The sequence below is a fragment of the Paroedura picta genome, chromosome 9 (genome assembly GCF_049243985.1).
Source record: "Paroedura picta isolate Pp20150507F chromosome 9, Ppicta_v3.0, whole genome shotgun sequence".
Taxonomy (NCBI): Eukaryota; Metazoa; Chordata; class Lepidosauria; order Squamata; family Gekkonidae; genus Paroedura; species Paroedura picta.
In genome coordinates, this window is record NC_135377.1 from 47,765,555 (window position 1) to 47,782,449 (window position 16,895).

General features: G+C 43.5%; 1 long non-coding RNA gene across 1 annotated transcript; it reads left to right on the forward strand.

The window, feature by feature from the left end:
- Nucleotides 1–3,442: 3,442 nt before the first annotated feature.
- Nucleotides 3,443–16,705, forward strand: LOC143844245 (uncharacterized). The gene is made up of 3 exons (XR_013233891.1): nucleotides 3,443–3,611; nucleotides 13,489–13,524; nucleotides 16,397–16,705. It is a non-coding gene; the product is annotated as an uncharacterized LOC143844245 (long non-coding RNA).
- The last annotated feature ends 190 nt before the right edge of the window (nucleotides 16,706–16,895 follow it).

Here is a 16,895-nt window from a genome sequence, read left to right on the forward strand (position 1 = left end):
ATGCTCCCCCGAGTGAACCCCCCCCCCCGTGTATGGGTGCGATTTTTGGCTGAAAATAAAGGGAACTTGCAAACGGGGCTGTGTTGTGCTTGGTGACTTGAGGGGAGCTTTAAAGCAGCTCTGTGGAGGGACTGCAGCCGGAGAAGCCTCGCTGGGTGAATGAAGGCTCGCCAGCTCGTTGCTCTCCGCTCGCTCCGAGAAAAAAAAATGGCAATCGCTTCGCCGGAAGTTCAGAGGAGAGAGCCAGGGGGAGGGACTTTGCTGAAACCGCAACAATGGTAACACAGAGAACTTTTTCGAAACTGTTGCAGATTGTTTGCAAAAGTGTAGTGCTTTCCAGAGGGTGAATCCACTTTTGGGGATTTCCCTGGAAGCACTACAACGAAGCACTTTTCGCGGGTCTGTTTCAGGAGTGTGGCAGATTGTGTAGCGTTTACAATTTGCCACACTCCTGCTACATTTAACTTGTGCGGAATGGGCCTTAGAGTTCACTTTATGCAAGTGAGATATTATATACTTCAATTGTTGTCTTCTGCCAGATTAAGACCTTTAAAAAAACAACAACAGTCTAACTGGCCCTCTTCCCTGGTTGTGTTATGTGGTTAGTGTGTTTACATGTTTTTATTGAATTCTTTAAATATTTTTATACACTCTACCTTAAATGCTTTCTTAATGTCTTAAATGTTTTAACTATTGAAATGTTTTGATGTTTGCCACCTTGGGCGGCATAGGAATGCTTGAAACCAATGGTTCTCAACCTTCCTAATGTCTCAACCCTTTAATACAGTTCCTCATGTTGTGGTGACCCCTAACCATAAAATTATGCATTCTTTCACAGAAATTAAACCGAAACTGACCAAATGCGTGAAGATCCATTGTTCGTGATAGTATATAAATTGGTTATAAATTGTATATAAACTGGTAGGCGCCTTCAGGAGGAGCAGCAAAAATGGTGCCCTCCCAGCCAAGCTGCTCAGCCTGCTGTAACCCCTGTGAAAGGGTCGTTGGACCCCAAAAGAGATCCTGACCTCCAGGTTGAGAACCACTGTTTTAAACAAATAAAAAAAATTGTTTCAGTCTTATCCTTCATAGAAATAGATTCTCATGGATAATACTACTAGCTAAAAACAATAATGTTAACCTGAATTTGGCCACTATAAAGGATTCAGCACTGATAAAAACAGATGCTGATAAAGGTTCCCCTCTCACAGCATGTAAGTTTATCTGAATAACAAAGTAGGATACTGTAATAATCAAATGTATGCTAAGTGAGTTATCATCTTTAAACCGTTCCTGCGGAGCGGATTAAATAAAAGGGTAAGGGCTGTTGGGGAGGAGTTAGGGCGGCCCTGTCCGGGATAAAAACTCGGAGGGGCCAATCAGGAGCCACTTCACGGATCCTGATTGGCCTCTCCGAGTGTCCATCCAGGGCCGAGCACAAAGCGCGCCTCCCCATTGGCTGCTTCGCCCGGCCGGCGACTCAGTGCAGTCTGGCAGACCGCGCCGTCAGTCCTCCAGCCGGGGTGTTCCTCCTCCTGCTCCCGGTCCTAGACGTGGCATGGCCAGGCCGTTCCTGCGGCCAGGAGAAGCCCCGGCCATGCTCCAGGGTGGGTTGCGGCCCTCTCTGCCTTCTCCCGGCCGCAGGAGCAGCCTCGATGCATCGCCAACGCGGCCAGGCTGCTCCTGCGGCCGGGAGAAGCCCTGGCAATTCTCCGGCCTCAGAGGGCCAATATCCTCCTGCCCCCCCCCCTTCCGGGAAGCCTTTGCCCTGCGAAGGCTTCCCCAGGGCCGGGGGCCTAGTGCCCATTTTATTTTACTTTAAAATGGGCTTTATTCCTTGTTGTGAAAAATAAGACATTTATTGAAATCAGTTTTATTTCACTTTTACTTGGGTCAGCCTAAACACTCAGACAACCATAATAAACATAGTAACAATTGTATTTTTATGTGTGTGTACACACACACATACAGCTAGAGAAACATTGCTAAGCTACTAGGATTTCTGTTGATTTCCTGCAGGTCTAGGGGACAAGATGACCTTCCTAACAGATGGCACCATGTTCAAGTGAAAAGGTGAGCTCAACAAGTTGAGTACTGGAAGTCAAGTGACTGGTATGGCAGCCCTACAACCAGTGTTACAGTTTGTCAACATCAGGGAACAAATCTCTCCTCTTCTTTAAGATTTCAAAGAATCCCGGAGTGAAACTTTCTCAATACAAGCCTGGCTTTGCTCTGTATCATGCTGAATTCTCCTCAAACCTTAAAGAGACTTGTGTCTATCCTTATCTAAAGCATCTTAGACAGAAGACTGAAACAGTATGCATGACGTGCAAGGGGAATAGTATAGAATAGTCTTACTTAGTTTCTCACTTTTACCTTCTTCGTGGGACTTTTATTGAGATGATAGCAAATGTACTACTCTAAGATCCCTAGACAAAAGGAAGAATCATTGCATTTAATTTTGAAATGAGCCTCAGAATTTGGATCAAAAAACACATACAAGAAGAAAACTATTTAAAAATGAGCAGTGAAGCCCATTGCATGCTGCAACACAATGGTCACCAAGTGGCCTTCTCCCTGGTGCCTAATTGGGATGGGGAGATTTAAACATCTGGCAAGTGGTTTTCCCCATTGCCAGCTCCTCCCACCCCCATGCCACTGCATTAGGCTGAAGGGAGGTTTTTTCCTACACTGTGACAGAGAGGTGGGGTGGGGAGTTTAAAGAGCTGGCCACTTTCCCCATTGGGAGAGCTGCTTGCCAGCTCCTCTTCCTCTGCACCACCCGATCAGTCTGTAGGTAGTAGGGTTGGGCATTTCAGCATCCGAAGTGGCCATTCACGCCCGAAGCAGCCAGTGGCGCAGGGGGGAGGAGAGACGTGGGCACTGGTGCACTGGTTGGCACACTGGCCAGCACACCAGCACCTGTGCCTTCCCTCCCCCCCCCCCCACTGCGGCACTGGCTGCTTCAGGTGTGAATGGCCACTTCAGACGCCAAAGTGCCCAACCCTAGGGAGGGAGACTACTCCCTGAACCCTGAGAGGAGAGGGGAATTTAAAGAGCCAGCAAGCAGCTTTCCCCATTGGGAGAGCTGCTTGCTGGTTCCTTCTACACTCTGTCCCTTCAAGTAGCTTCCTGAATATTCCAAAGCATTCTTGCATGGGCAGGGATATATCTGGAGATTTTGGAATATTTAACACATTGTTGGAAGCATGGACATGATAAAATGTAGAAAAATATAAAACATATACAATATTTTTAAATATTACCTTGCTGCTAGAAAAATTAAAAATTATAGAAGCAATGTCTGTTTCTTTAAGAACAGTGTGCCACTGAGATCTCATGAGACTACATTGTGAGATCTTTTTGGCCATTTAGGGGTTGCTAAGCAACCTGCAACCAACCATGCTGATGATTCCATGCTTTAGCATCAGTGTGTGGGAGCAGGAGAGAGACAGATGGAAAAGTAAACAATGGGGGGGGGGGGAGAAGGCAAAGCTGGTGCTAGGAGGAACAAAAAATATAATATGGAAAAACTGAAGATGAGGCTACAGAAAAAGATTGATGGTTGAGTGAGTGAAGAAAGGTTGCCAGGAGAGAAAAAGAAGAATAAGGTAAGAGAAGACAGCAGTTTCACAAAGTTGCCAGACTAAATCTCAGCAACACACATTTCACAGTTGCCAAACACTCTAATTCATCTCCTTGTTTCCTTCCCTAGGAAGTGGGAGGGTAATGGGAAATACAGGAGGGGGGATTTATATAAAGCCATAAGGGATACAAATCTGATGTGTGCAGAGAGGAATATTACAAGGTCCTCGTAAATACCTCTGTTGTGGAGAGACAGGCATTCAACACAATTTTCCATGGTGCTGCAGAGAAACAGATTGAGGCTTGTTGCTATATAGGGTCACCAGCTCTGGGTTGGGAAATACCTGGAGATTTGGAGGGTGGGTATTAAGTCTGTGGGTTCAGTGAACACAGACTCCAATTCTTCAGAACAGCTCTTTTTACTTAGCAACTCCAGCAACAAACTCCAAATACTGAACAGAGAAAAACAGGCAAACTCATGCACTTTTATACCTTTCAGGCAACCCGCTGCTGCCTCTAATTGGCCCTAAGCAAATTAATCTGATTGGCCCTAAGCAGAGCAATCTGGTTGGACTTTAACAGGTTCTTTTGATTGGTTAGTTCCTTGGCTGGCAGAAGCCATCATTTGCATCAGTGTCCAAATGCCCACAGACATAACAATGGGGTTGTAGTGAGCAGGATTTGGGGCAGGGAAGATCCTCAGTGGAGTATAATGCTATGAATTACACCCTCCAAAGCAACCCTTTTCTCCAGGGGAGCTGATCTTTGTTGCCTGGACATGAGCTATAATTCCAGGGGATCCCCAGGCATCCCTACATGACAGTTTCAAATGAGTAGCCATGTTGGTCTGAAGTAGCAGAATAAAATCAGAGTCCAGTAGCAGTTTAAGTCCAGTTTAAAATCAACAAAGATTTATTCAAGGTGTGAGCTTTCGAGTGCAAGTCTGGCAAAGAGTGCTTGCACTCAAAAGCTCATGCCTTGAATAAATGTTTGTTGGTCTTAAAGGTGCTACTGGACTCTGATTTTATTGTGTTAGACATATTTAGTTTTTCTTTCTTTTTCTTGGAAAACAAAGGATTATTTCAGCCATCTACAACTAATGCTAGCCCACTGCATCTATAGATGTATATCTATAGTGATGATGTATATCACTCATGCCTTGGTTTTGCACAAAAAGCCTGATGCTGTCTCTCCCAAAAACGTAATGAAACTTGGGAACCTCTATCTAACTTAAAAAAAAAAATTCAATGTTAGCTTTATGGATTCTGTTGGTAAAGTAATGAAAATGAAGCAAATAAACGGAGCACTGTCAATTTAGGTGCAGTGACATTTTCTAGCAAGTCTATGTTCAGATGATGAGAAGAGAGGCCAATGACCTTTTCACAATCTCATTTTAAACTGAAGATATAGATGAGAAACTGAAAGAAATTAGATGCTTCATAATGGCTTTGTTAGTTAATTGAAATGGTATCTTGTTTTACACTTCTCTAATTAGGTACACTCCAATAAAGTGACTGGTACAACTTTAGGTAATAGGACAACCTTCATTAATCTGCTCACCATGAAAGCTCTTCATTAAGTAGGATAAACAGCACAATCAAAGGCTCCAGAAAGGTTGATTCTGTGATGACTTAAACCTATTCCTAAATTGATCGCCAAAGTGACGTAAACAATTTAATTGCCTCAAAATAATTAAATGCATACAGCTGAGCATATCTTGGCCCGGGTGGCCAGTGTAGCAGATTGTGTGACAACATGAGTCCATGATACCCCAATTGTGTTCAAATATGGCTGCCACGGCTGCTTGGAGATATGTAACAGATGAAGCTGTTGGAAAAGCCAATGTCTGGTATACAAAGAAGAAGAGAAGAAGCATCTTCTCCCCTGTTAAGTGTCATTCCTTCTCTGTCTCCAGATTGCTACTCTTAGGGCAATTTCCTGCTTATTCTCAGAAGTGACACACTCAGTCCTACTCTCTTTCTCAGCTGGAGATGTAGTTAGGAACCTATCTCTGTCTCACCTCTTTCCTATCAAGTATGTTGATTCCTAAATAAACCTTTATGTACTCATTAATCAGGTTGTTGCTGTGTCAATTACTCTGCTAACAGAAGCTTGTCCCATCACCTTTTGATAAATTTACTTGTAGATCCCTGTGGTGCAACCATTAGTTAACTCCCAGTCAATCCAAACCTGGTTTGTCATAGTACTTTGGCAAGAGTCATTTTTATTTTCAGAACATTTTCAGGAGCTTTTTGTGTTTTTTCATGACTACATTTTGCAGCATAGGCCTATAGTCACTATTATTCAGTTTTGCATTTGCTTGCTTTTGAGTGATTAGGGCAATTTTCTCATAGTCTTGAGTGCACTTAATACATTTGAGTTCAAAAATTTCAAACTCATTATATAAGAGCACTTATGGCTAAACAAATTTTGTTGGATAATCACAGTCTACTTATTTTGTATCTGACAACATTTAAGAATTTTTTCTATTATGTTGCAAAACAAAATAAAATGGACTCAGTATAGCTGTTGAGTAGAACTGGTCATGCAGAACTTATATTGGTGAAATTTACATTCATAGGACATGTTGCAAGCATGTGTACTGATTTCATTTTTCTGGCATATATCTCACAATACAAATCTCTCTATATAAACAGGGATTCCCATTATTACAGTCCCAAGATGACTAACATTAAGATTCTAATGACTGCCAAGACTTTATGGTAGAGACACAGGATAGTTGCAATTCTCACAATCTATTAATGTAGCCTAAATTTAATATATTTATTCAGAAAGTTGGTTATATGTACCCATCAGTTCCATTCATAGAATCATAGAATAATAGAGTTGGAAGGGACCTTATGGGTCATCTAGTCCAACCCCCTATGTCCACTATGCAGGACACTCACATCCCAATCGCTCATCTACTGTAACCTGCCACCCCTTTGCCTTCACAGAATCAGCCTCTCTGTCAGATAGCTATCTAGCCTCTGTTTAAAAATTTCCAAAGATGAAGAACCCACCACCTCCCGAGGAAGCCTGTTCCACTGAGAAACTGCTCTAACTGTCAGGAACTTCTTCCAGATGTTTAGATGGAATTTCTTTTGAATTAATTTCATCCCATTCGTTCTGGTCTGTCCCTCTGGGGCAAGAGAGAACAATTCTGCTCCATCCTTTATATAGCACCCTTTTAAATACTTGAAGATGGTTATCAAATCCCCTCTCTGTGGTCTCCTTTCTTGGCTAAACAGACCAAGCTTCCCTAATCTTTCTTCATACATGTTGGTCTTCAAACCACTCACCATCTTTGTTGCCCTCCTCTGGACACATTCTAGTTTGTCAACATCCCTCTTCAATTGGAGTGACCAAAACTGAACACAGTACTTCAAGTGAGGCCGAACCAGAGCAGAGTAAAGCGGTACCATCACCTCCCGTGATCTGGACACGATACTACGTTTGGTACAGCCCAAAATCCCATTTGCCTTTTTAGCCACTGAGTCACACTGCTGACTCATGTTCAATGTATTATCTACTAAGACTCCTAGATCCTTTTCATGTTGTTTGGTGATTTTAATGCTCCAACTGGTACAACTTATGAAGAACTTTTCTTTAAAAGTTTTAAAGATCAGTCAATAAATAACTTTTTTTCTGGAGCCAAGAAGTTCTAAAGATTAAGATCAACAGTACTGGGAAGAGACTAACCTCTTTAATTACTAACAATGGCTCTCAATTATTTGTTAATGGATTCCTGTGTGTTGACAACAAGGAGGTCTTTACATATATTAATCAATACGGCACGAGTGTTACTGATTATTCTATAGTATCAGTTTGCTCAACCTGATTGATTCACTTGAGACAGCTGAATGTATGCATAGTGATCATTTTCCTTTGCAGTTAATATCAAATACCCCACAATGCAACCTTCTTCAAACTGCCATCCCACTTCGGTTAAGCCAGAATTGTACCAGACAAGTGCATTGGAACAATGATGTTATGAAGGAAGTAAACTGCTTAAAGAGTAGTCCTCAAGACTGTCGAGGCGAAAAGTTCAATTTATTCTTCCTGTAGAGAAACTTGGGTGTAATGAGTATAAAACTGTTTCAACCATTATATGTATCTTATGGTCTGATGAGGGATTTGCATGGCCACAGCAGACAGGATAAATGGTTCAATACTGACTGTAGGGCACTTAAAAGGGCAATTTGCTACATGCATTAGCAATTCAAATTATGCAATGACAGAGGCATACTCAAATAGATTTTCTTGTTGAAATGTACATTCAGAATGCTTATCAAAAACAAAATAGTTACCTCACGGAAACATTGAATTTGGACTTCCAAACAAAAAATATAATCACAAATGAGCTAAAAACCAGATCCCTGCTTCTGTTACATCTCTGCTAATTGATGAGAGGCACATTTCAAAGCTTTATTTGTAACACCATCTGCCAATAGTATTCCTGCCCAAATGCTTCTTACTTTAAAGCTAGAGAAATGCCCCCCTGTCACAATATTGGAAATTAAATTCTTTAATATCTTAAATTAAATCTGGCAAGGCACTAGGCTTGACCTGATACCTGTAGAACTGCTTAAAGCAAATACCAACTGGTGGGTAGAGATTTTGTCACCAATATTCATACAAATCACTGGGACAGGAATTATGCCCACATCTTGGCAACATGCAATAACAGTCCCTATTTTTTTTTTAAGTGATCCAACAGACCCAAATAATTATCCCATAAGATTGGTATCAGTGATGGAAAAACTACGTATTTCCTTGCTATGTAAGAAGTTAATTCTCTGTATTGAGTATGAAGCCATACTGGGGTAACAGAAAGATGGATTCTGTAGAGGAGTTAGTGCAGTTGACCATTGTCATATTCTCCAATTTATTCTAGTTCAAAAGATGGAATGTTACCTTTATGGATCTCATAGCAGCTTTTGACTTATTGCCTAGACAAATACTACGAGACAAACTGAATAAATTGTCTTTTGACAAACATTTCCTTTTCCTGATCCAACAATTAAATGATCAGCCTACTGCCTAGGTGAGATGTGGGCTATCTGGTGAACTTACCAGTGCTATTCCACTGAGTAGAAAAGACAAACAAGGATGTATCCATTGCTATTTAACTTGTACCTTAATAATTTAACTTCTCATAATTCTGGAGATGAATTTCATTCACCCTGCCTGGCTCATGTTCAATTACCCTGTCTCTTATATACTGATGATACTGCTCTTCCATCAAGATCTGAAGTTGGCCTATGCCAACTTATAAGTTCCTTTTTGAGTAGTGTTCAAAAGCTATCTATGTTACTAAGTTAAATGTTCCTTTAGTGAAAAAAAAGATAAAGAAATACAAGTGCTCAGTAATAAGTCAATCTAGGGAGCAACTGGAACATCTCAGATATCTCATGAGGTATTTTCACACAAATTTCAGCAGTGATGTTAAGAAGATTCAATGGAATTCCATATTGAGATAGAGTCTATAATTGTGGAAATAACAGTCAATTCTGTGGATTGTATTTTTTGACTGCCCCAAATTTCAAACCTAGGAGCAGAATGGATCTCTCCATTATTTAATCAGGACTTCATCTCTTCAGACACAAAATCAACCTGATTACTCAAAGATAAAGATAAACAAAGTCTCTTTGAGATTACTTAAGACAGAGAAAGGGGGTATATATTTTAATTTATTTTTAATTAATTATGATTGTATGCCACCACTCCTAGCCTGCTGTCTTTTTTCTCTGCAGATGGAAATACCATTCCATGGCCAATTGCACATGGCAGTAGCCGCACCTGGCCACTGGTGGTGCATAGCTGCCTGCTCTGCAGCCTTCTGGGTCCCCATGGGGGACACATTTCAACACCAGATTGGCTCTGTTACTAAAATGTGTCCCCCATTGGGACACATTTCAGTGGAGTACCTGGTCTACAGCTGAAATATGTCCCCCTGGGGGATGCAGCTGTGGCACACAGGTTCCACTGTGGGGGGGGGGGATAGCATTTTTTAATATTTTGCAGGAAGCTGGAATTGTGTGGGAACAGGCAATTCTATCTTTCTGCAAAAACTTTTTAAAGCCCCAGGCCACTCTGCGGCGCTGTGAAGCTGACCGAGGCATTTCAGCCTCTATAGGCCCCCACAGTGTGAAAAGGGAATGCTGATTCTTCTGCATTCCCTTAACATTCCCTTAACATATGCTAAATGAGAGTCTGATCTACAGCAGGCCCTGGAGGGGGTGGAATGATATCAATGTAATGTGGACACAGGGATTAACCTCATGTACATGCTGCCCCAGCCTTTTTCACCCATGTAGAATTGGCCCATGAGAGGAACTGCATTCCTATATTTTTGTTTTATTTTGTTTCATTTTTTGCTAAGACACATTATTTTGGGTCATAAAGGCATGAATATTTGTTACTGCCCTGCTTATCACGTAAAGACATTTAAGAAGTGTTTTGTAAGACGTCCACACCTCTTTTTATAACTCAATATTTTTAATTGTTTTATTTGCAAGACTGAAAAGGGAAGTCCTGTCCTATACTGCAGAGCACCCCAATTCAAGGTTCAGTGCCAACTGCTTTTTCTGAACACAAAAGTTGTGCCCATGTTTCAAGCACACTTAAAAATATTCAGCTACCTGTAGGGTAACGAGAAAGAATGGGTTTTCCTTTGTGACAGATAACATCAAGGCACCAGTCAGGTGAGAGCTATATTTAAAGAAAACACAGTAGGAAACATAGAGTGCTGCCTTTAAGGAGACTTCCAAGAGGAAAATGATTGTACTCTCCAAGTGAAATGTGTCATTTCGGAAATAGCATAACAAAAGTAAGGATTTAGTTATAGAACATTCACTCATATATTATAAAACTAAATCTTACATCAGAAATAAGGCCAAGAACTGCTCAGTATTACATGAGAAAGGAAGAATTCAGCCCTACATCAGTAGGAGTAGAGCTGTTTCTAATTCCACTCTGCTGCCCCATATGCTACAGGCATCTTTTTCTGCAGGGTCTCTGAACTCTCATCAGTAGTTTTTGTGGAGATGGAATAGGGGGCTGCTGGTGCAGTAGAAAAACTGGTTCCATTAATAGTCCAGACAAGAACTGGCTCACAAACTAACGTTCATGAATTTTGGTGGGTTTGTGGTACACATATTGAATCTCATAGCAGGTCAACCAGCACAAACTTTCCATGAAATTTAAAGCAGCTTGTGGTGGTTTGTGAATGGATACACTTCCAAGCAGAGGCCATTTCCATGCTGGAAACTTTGCTGCCCTGGCTCCCATGTGGGAACACAAATCCAGAGTAGATGAAGTGCACTGGGCCAAATGCTCCCTTGTGCAAGAGCAGGAAGAGGGGGGCAACCTGCCTCAGCTCAAACTCCAGCCGGCAGCCCAGTGCAGAGCCCCCACTGTGGTTATAGTCAGATCATCTCTATTCAATCCAAATGTTTACCAAACCTCAAAGCAACAGGGAGGGGGCCCTCCAAAGCTTAACAGGCTGTCAATAACAGAATTCCCATTCTGCTCTATGGGACTACAATGCTATATATACTCTCAGTTCAGCTCCACACCCTCTCCTCTGTTGGATGTTGGCAGTAACACAGAGGCAGGGAACTAGCTAAAAGTCAAGTGCATTCATTTATTCCAGATTGTGGACATCTCTCTCCGGTGGGGTTTGGGTTTTAGGTGGATTCAGGGGTCATGCTGGGCAGGGGGGCTTAGCCAGTGGGTGCCTTGACTGAAGACCCACATTTTATACCTTCCCACCCATCCTGATTGTGAACACATTTCCCTTGGTGGAGTTTGGGTTTGAAGCAAACTCAGAGCTCTGAGCCACCCCACCTCTCTGCTGAGTGAGAAGTGGGCAGCCAGGCACTGGCAGATCTTAAGCAAAGACCGCATCTCAAGGGTTGAAGCATCCCAGGTGGCCTTGATAGTGTTCTTCAGCCCCAGAATATCCTTTAGCACCAAGAGAAGCATGTGCAGTCAGACAATGCCCTCGGGTGTACAGTCTTCACTGCTGCCAATATGGTGCTGGCATCCGTGACTTTAGCCACAGACAATGCCGACGCCACTCACTCACTCCCTTAGGCTACTCTGCATCATGCCAGTGATGTTTTGTGCTGTGTGATATGCATTCATCCCCTGCACATGGAGTAGAACTACCTTGTTGCCTGTTGGCAGGATTGTCCCCACCTGTGCTGGGCCCGACAGTCCAGACAGAGAAGTCCTCGATTTGCCACCAGTGGGTAGTGAGGGAGGCGTAGGCATACTGCTGTCTGTGCCAAAGTTCTGCTGTGAAGTGCATGGTTCTGTCTTGTGTTCTGGAGAGCTGAGCCTTAACCATCACCACTGCAGAGAAGTACATGGCAGGCAAGACTTGTCAGCTCAGGGTTTTCCATGAGCAAACTGAATACCAAGGAACCAGCAGTCAGGAAAAGGCTATGTCCTCATGAGGGATAAGGCTTGGTCATCACAGCAATCATATCACCAGCAAGGCCCTCTGAGTAGCCCTTTTGGATAGCACTGTCAGTAACAAGATCCCTGCAGGGATGACCTCCTGAAGGTTACCTGCCTTGATGTCCCACCAAGTGCAGGGAGCCTTTCTTGGAGGGGCCTCCTGGATTTATCTGCATCTTCCTGCTGAGAGGGAGTGGGCCTTTATCCTTCGGCAGCAACATCTTTGCAAGTGCCTGAGGAAGATGAAGGAGAAGTGTTGAGGAGTAGCACCTCTCAGGACATGGACTTGGCACACCTGACAGACACACAAGAGTCAATGGGGAGGTTGCAGAAATAATTCCAAACTGAAGGCTGTAAATTAGACCCCAGGATTAGAGAAGGGGGGAGGCACCTGGTGCTGGGATGGAAGGGGCAATGGAGAAGCGTACTTGAGTTTGGAACAGCAACAAGGATTTGTGATGTGGAAGGGGAGGATGTTTTCCTCACCCTCTGGGGAGCTTCAGCTGAAACTCTGGGGATGTCTGCCTTTCTGTCTTTCAAAGCCTGCCTTTGGAGACTTGGGAGGCAGTGAGCATCGGGGGAAGACTTGCCTTGTTTCCAGTTCCTGAGCCATTCCATAGACTCCTGTAACAGAGACTTTGGAGAGGGGAGTCCATAACTGGACTTTCCTGGAGGCATCTTCTCTGGGGGGCCCATAACTTGGACCCCCTAAATCCAATTTGCACATAATTTAAAGAGCATGTAAAGGTGCATCATGGGAATATCCCCTGTGAGTTTGATGTCTCTAGCTTGCACAATTATATGTTCTGTACACTCATGGGCCTGCACCTGTCCTTTCACCAAAAAGCACCTTCTTGGACCCTGTAAATCCAGTCTTCACAAAACCTGGATGGCAGGTAGGAAGAAGATGAAGAAGAAGAGTTGCATCTTATATGCCGCTTTCCCCTACCCGAAGGAGGCTCAAAGCGGCTTACAGCCACCTTCCCATTCCTCTCCCCACAACAGACACCCTGTAGGGTGGGTGAGGCTGAGAGCCCAGATATCACTGCTCGGTCAGAACAGTTTTATCAGTGCTGTGGCGAGCCCAAGGTCACCCAGCTGGTTGCATGTAGGGGAGTGCAGAATTGAACCCGGCATACCAGATTAGAAGTCCGCACTCCTAACCACTACACCAAAATGGTAGAGGTGTGTCAGCCAGAGGTTCCTCAAAATCTTTGTGTTTCTAGTCTTCTAGGGGAGGCATTCTTTCACATCACAAACCAAATTAGTTTGTTTGGTACCTAAAAGTTTGTGACAGTTCATGATGCACAAATTGGGCAGCCCATGAACTATGGAACCAAAATATTTTGCTGGTTCATACCCATCTCTATCAATGAACTCATTTCCCTCCTAGAAGCCTTGGATTTGACCCATGCTGTTTGTTTTACTTTTCAGAAAATACAGAAAGAAAAGTCAGCATGGGAAGATTTTGTAAGTAATTTACTCCTATTCAGAGAAGGGAGGAAATTGAGCTTCTAAAGGCAACCTATAGATGACAAGTAGCTTCCTCAGAAACTCAGTCGCTTCCCACACATCTTACAGTACAATCTGTACAGGATTATGCTGTTGGTTTACTAAAGCTTTATCTGCAGTGGTTCACTGTTCATAAGTCATCATCTCTCCCCATCACATACCAGGCAGCATCGTAATGAATGTGCACAGAAATTGGCAACACAAAACAATTAGATAGATTAGGGTCAAACTAGATGTGTCACAACCTTCAAGAGCCACTATTAGTTTTTCCATTTACCTTTGCCTGTATCTATTTAGGGAGCTGCGGCTCAGTGGGAGAGCAACTGCTTTGCATTCAGAAACTCCCAGATTAAATCACCGTCATCTTCAATTAAAAGGCCCATGTAGATGGTGATATAAAATAAATACCTCTGAGACCCGCGATAGCTGTTACCAGTCAGAATGTGCAATGCTGGCCCTGAAAGTTAAACAATTTGGCTAAGTATAAGACAACTTTCTGTGTATATCTTCCTCTTGCCTCCTGTTAGTCAGTATTTAGAATCATAGAGTTGAAAGGGTCCATACAGGCCATGAGGTCTAACCCCCTGCTCAATGCAGGATCAACCTAAAGCATCCATGGTAAGTATCTGTCCAGCTGATGTTTGAAGACTGCAAGTAAGGGGGAGCTCACCACCTCCTTAGGCAGCCAGTTCCACTGTTGAAGTATTCTGCCTTTGAAAAATGTGTTTCTTGATATTGAGACAATACTGTTCTACACATAGTTTAAAGTCATTACTGAAGGTCCTATCCTCTGCTGCCAACAGAAGCAGCAGTTTATAATCCCCTTCCCTCTCCCCACAACAGACACCCTGTGAGGTAGGTGAGGCTCGGAGAGCCCTGATATTACTGCTGGTCAAAATAGCTCTATCAGGGCTGTGAGGAGCCCAAGGTCACCCGGCTCACTGCATGTGAATGAGAAGGGAATCAAACCTGGCTTGTCAGATTAGAAACTGTTGCTCCTAACTACAATACCATGCTCCTTGCCCTCTTCCAAGTGACAACCTTTCAAATACTCAGAGAGGAATCATGTTCTCTCTAAACCTCCTCTTCTCGAGGCTGAATATTCTCAAGTCTTTCAGCCTTTCCCCATAGGCCCTGAATCATCTTCATCACTCTCTGCTGCCTCTCAATTTTGTCCACATCCTTTTTGAGGTGAGGCCTCCAGAACTGCACACAGTACTCCATGTGGGGTCTGACCAATGTGGTAACCAGAGGGACTATGACATCTTGGGATTTCAATGTGATGCCTCTGTTGATACAGCCCAAGGCTGCATTCACCTTCTTTACAGCTGCATCATGCTGTCTAATATTTAGCTTACAGTCCACAAGTACGCTAAGATCTTATTCACACATACTGGTCCCTAGAAGTGTATCTCCCATCCAGAATGTATGCTTCTCATTTTTGTGACCCAGATGTAGAACTCTGCATTTATCATTATTGAATTGTGTCTTGCTCTCATTTGTCCACTTTTCAGCAAGTTCAGATCTCACTGAACTTCTAGGGCAGCGGTCCCCAACCTTCTAGTAGTCGGGGACCGCCTCCGAGGGTTGGAGAGAGCCGGTGGCCCAGCCGCCGCCGCTGCTCACAAACGCGCACGTGCAGTTGTCACGCATGCACGTTTTCGCCACTAGGTGGCATTAACGCGCATGCGCAGAGTTGCTGCGTGTGTGCATTTTCGCCAGCAGGGGGCGCAAACACCCATGTGCGGCAGCTCTGCACGTGCGCGTTTGCGTCGCTGGCGTGCCGGTGGCCGTGCCTGCTTCTTCCCCCCTTCTCGTTGCGGGGGGGGGGGAGGAAGGCACGGCTGCTGGCGGCCCGGTACCATGGCCTTTGCGGCCCGGTACCGGGCCGCAGACCGGGGGTTAAGGACCCCTGTTCTAGGGTGTTCACTACTCCTCCCAATTTGGTGTCATCTGCAAATGTAATGAATAGTCCCACCACTCCCTCATCCAGATCATTGATAAAAATGTTGAAAAGTACCAGACCCATTACTGAGACCTGTGGCATCCCACTGCTCACCTCCAATCTGATGAAATATCATTAACAACTACTCTTTGAGTGCAGTCCCTATCCACTTAACCATCAAAAAATCCAATCTACAGTCCTCCACTTTACCCATCAGAATATCATGGGGAACCTTCTCAAAAGGCTAACTATATCCAGGTAAACAGCACCGAGTTTCCATAATCTAGTAAGCCCATCACTTGGTCAAAGAAGGAAACCAGGTAAGTCTGACAGCACCTGCTGGTAACAAATCCATGCTGACTTCCCTGGATCAACAAACTGCCCTTCAGATATTTACAGATTTACAGATTCTTTAAAATTTACTCCACTATCTTCCCTGTAACTGAGGTTAAATTTACTGGCCTATAATTTCCTGGGTCATCTCGCCTTTGTTTTTTGAAGATTGGGATAACATTTGCTCTCCTCCAGTCGTCTGGTTCTGCCTTTGCTTATTTAACTAGGAACCTTAATGGCATGGTATACCTATGAAAAATAATGTTATTGCCTAATATGAAACAAGGATGGCCAAACTGTGGCTCTCCGGATGTTCATAGACTACAATGCCCATGAGCCTCTGACAACTGGTTATGCTGGAGGGGCTAAATGCCATTGTAGTTCATGAACATCTGGACAGTCATAGTTTAGCCACCCCTGCTATAAAGTAATGATTAATTTTAGAGAATATCAGGCTCTGGGGAAATTTTGGATAAAGCCTAAATAGAAGGCACTAGAAAATGCAAAGCCAAAAGAGACATATGTTGATCATTCATTCTTCCCTCACTGCAGGTAATTTCAAACCTGGACATGGCCAAGAATGAGCTAAGAACAAGCCCTTAGCATATTTTCAGGGCCCTTTGCTCCTAGCCAGTGGACTTGTGTGCAGAGCCATTACTAGCTTGGAATGTCCTTGTGGCTCATTACCTTCCTGAAGTTTGCATTTGACGGACTGGTGGAGGTATAATTTTATCTTCTGGATTGTGTTTTTATGTTTATTTCATGTTGACATCTGCTTTGGCTCCCCACTGTAGGAGAAGAGTAGAATAAACATCTTCTAAATAAATAAACAAACTGGAAACCTGGCTTTTTCAAAGAAAATATTTTATGGGTGTTCTTTTGTTTTAAAGCCGACAAGCACAACCTTGTGCATGCCCTCCCTATGGCTTTGGTTGTGCATGGTTCTTCCAGTGTTGCAGGAAAATAATATGAGTGAGTGTGCAACTGACAGAAGAAAATGCATTCCATGCAAGCAGAACACATGGAAGAGGGAAGAGAGAATTCCACAGGA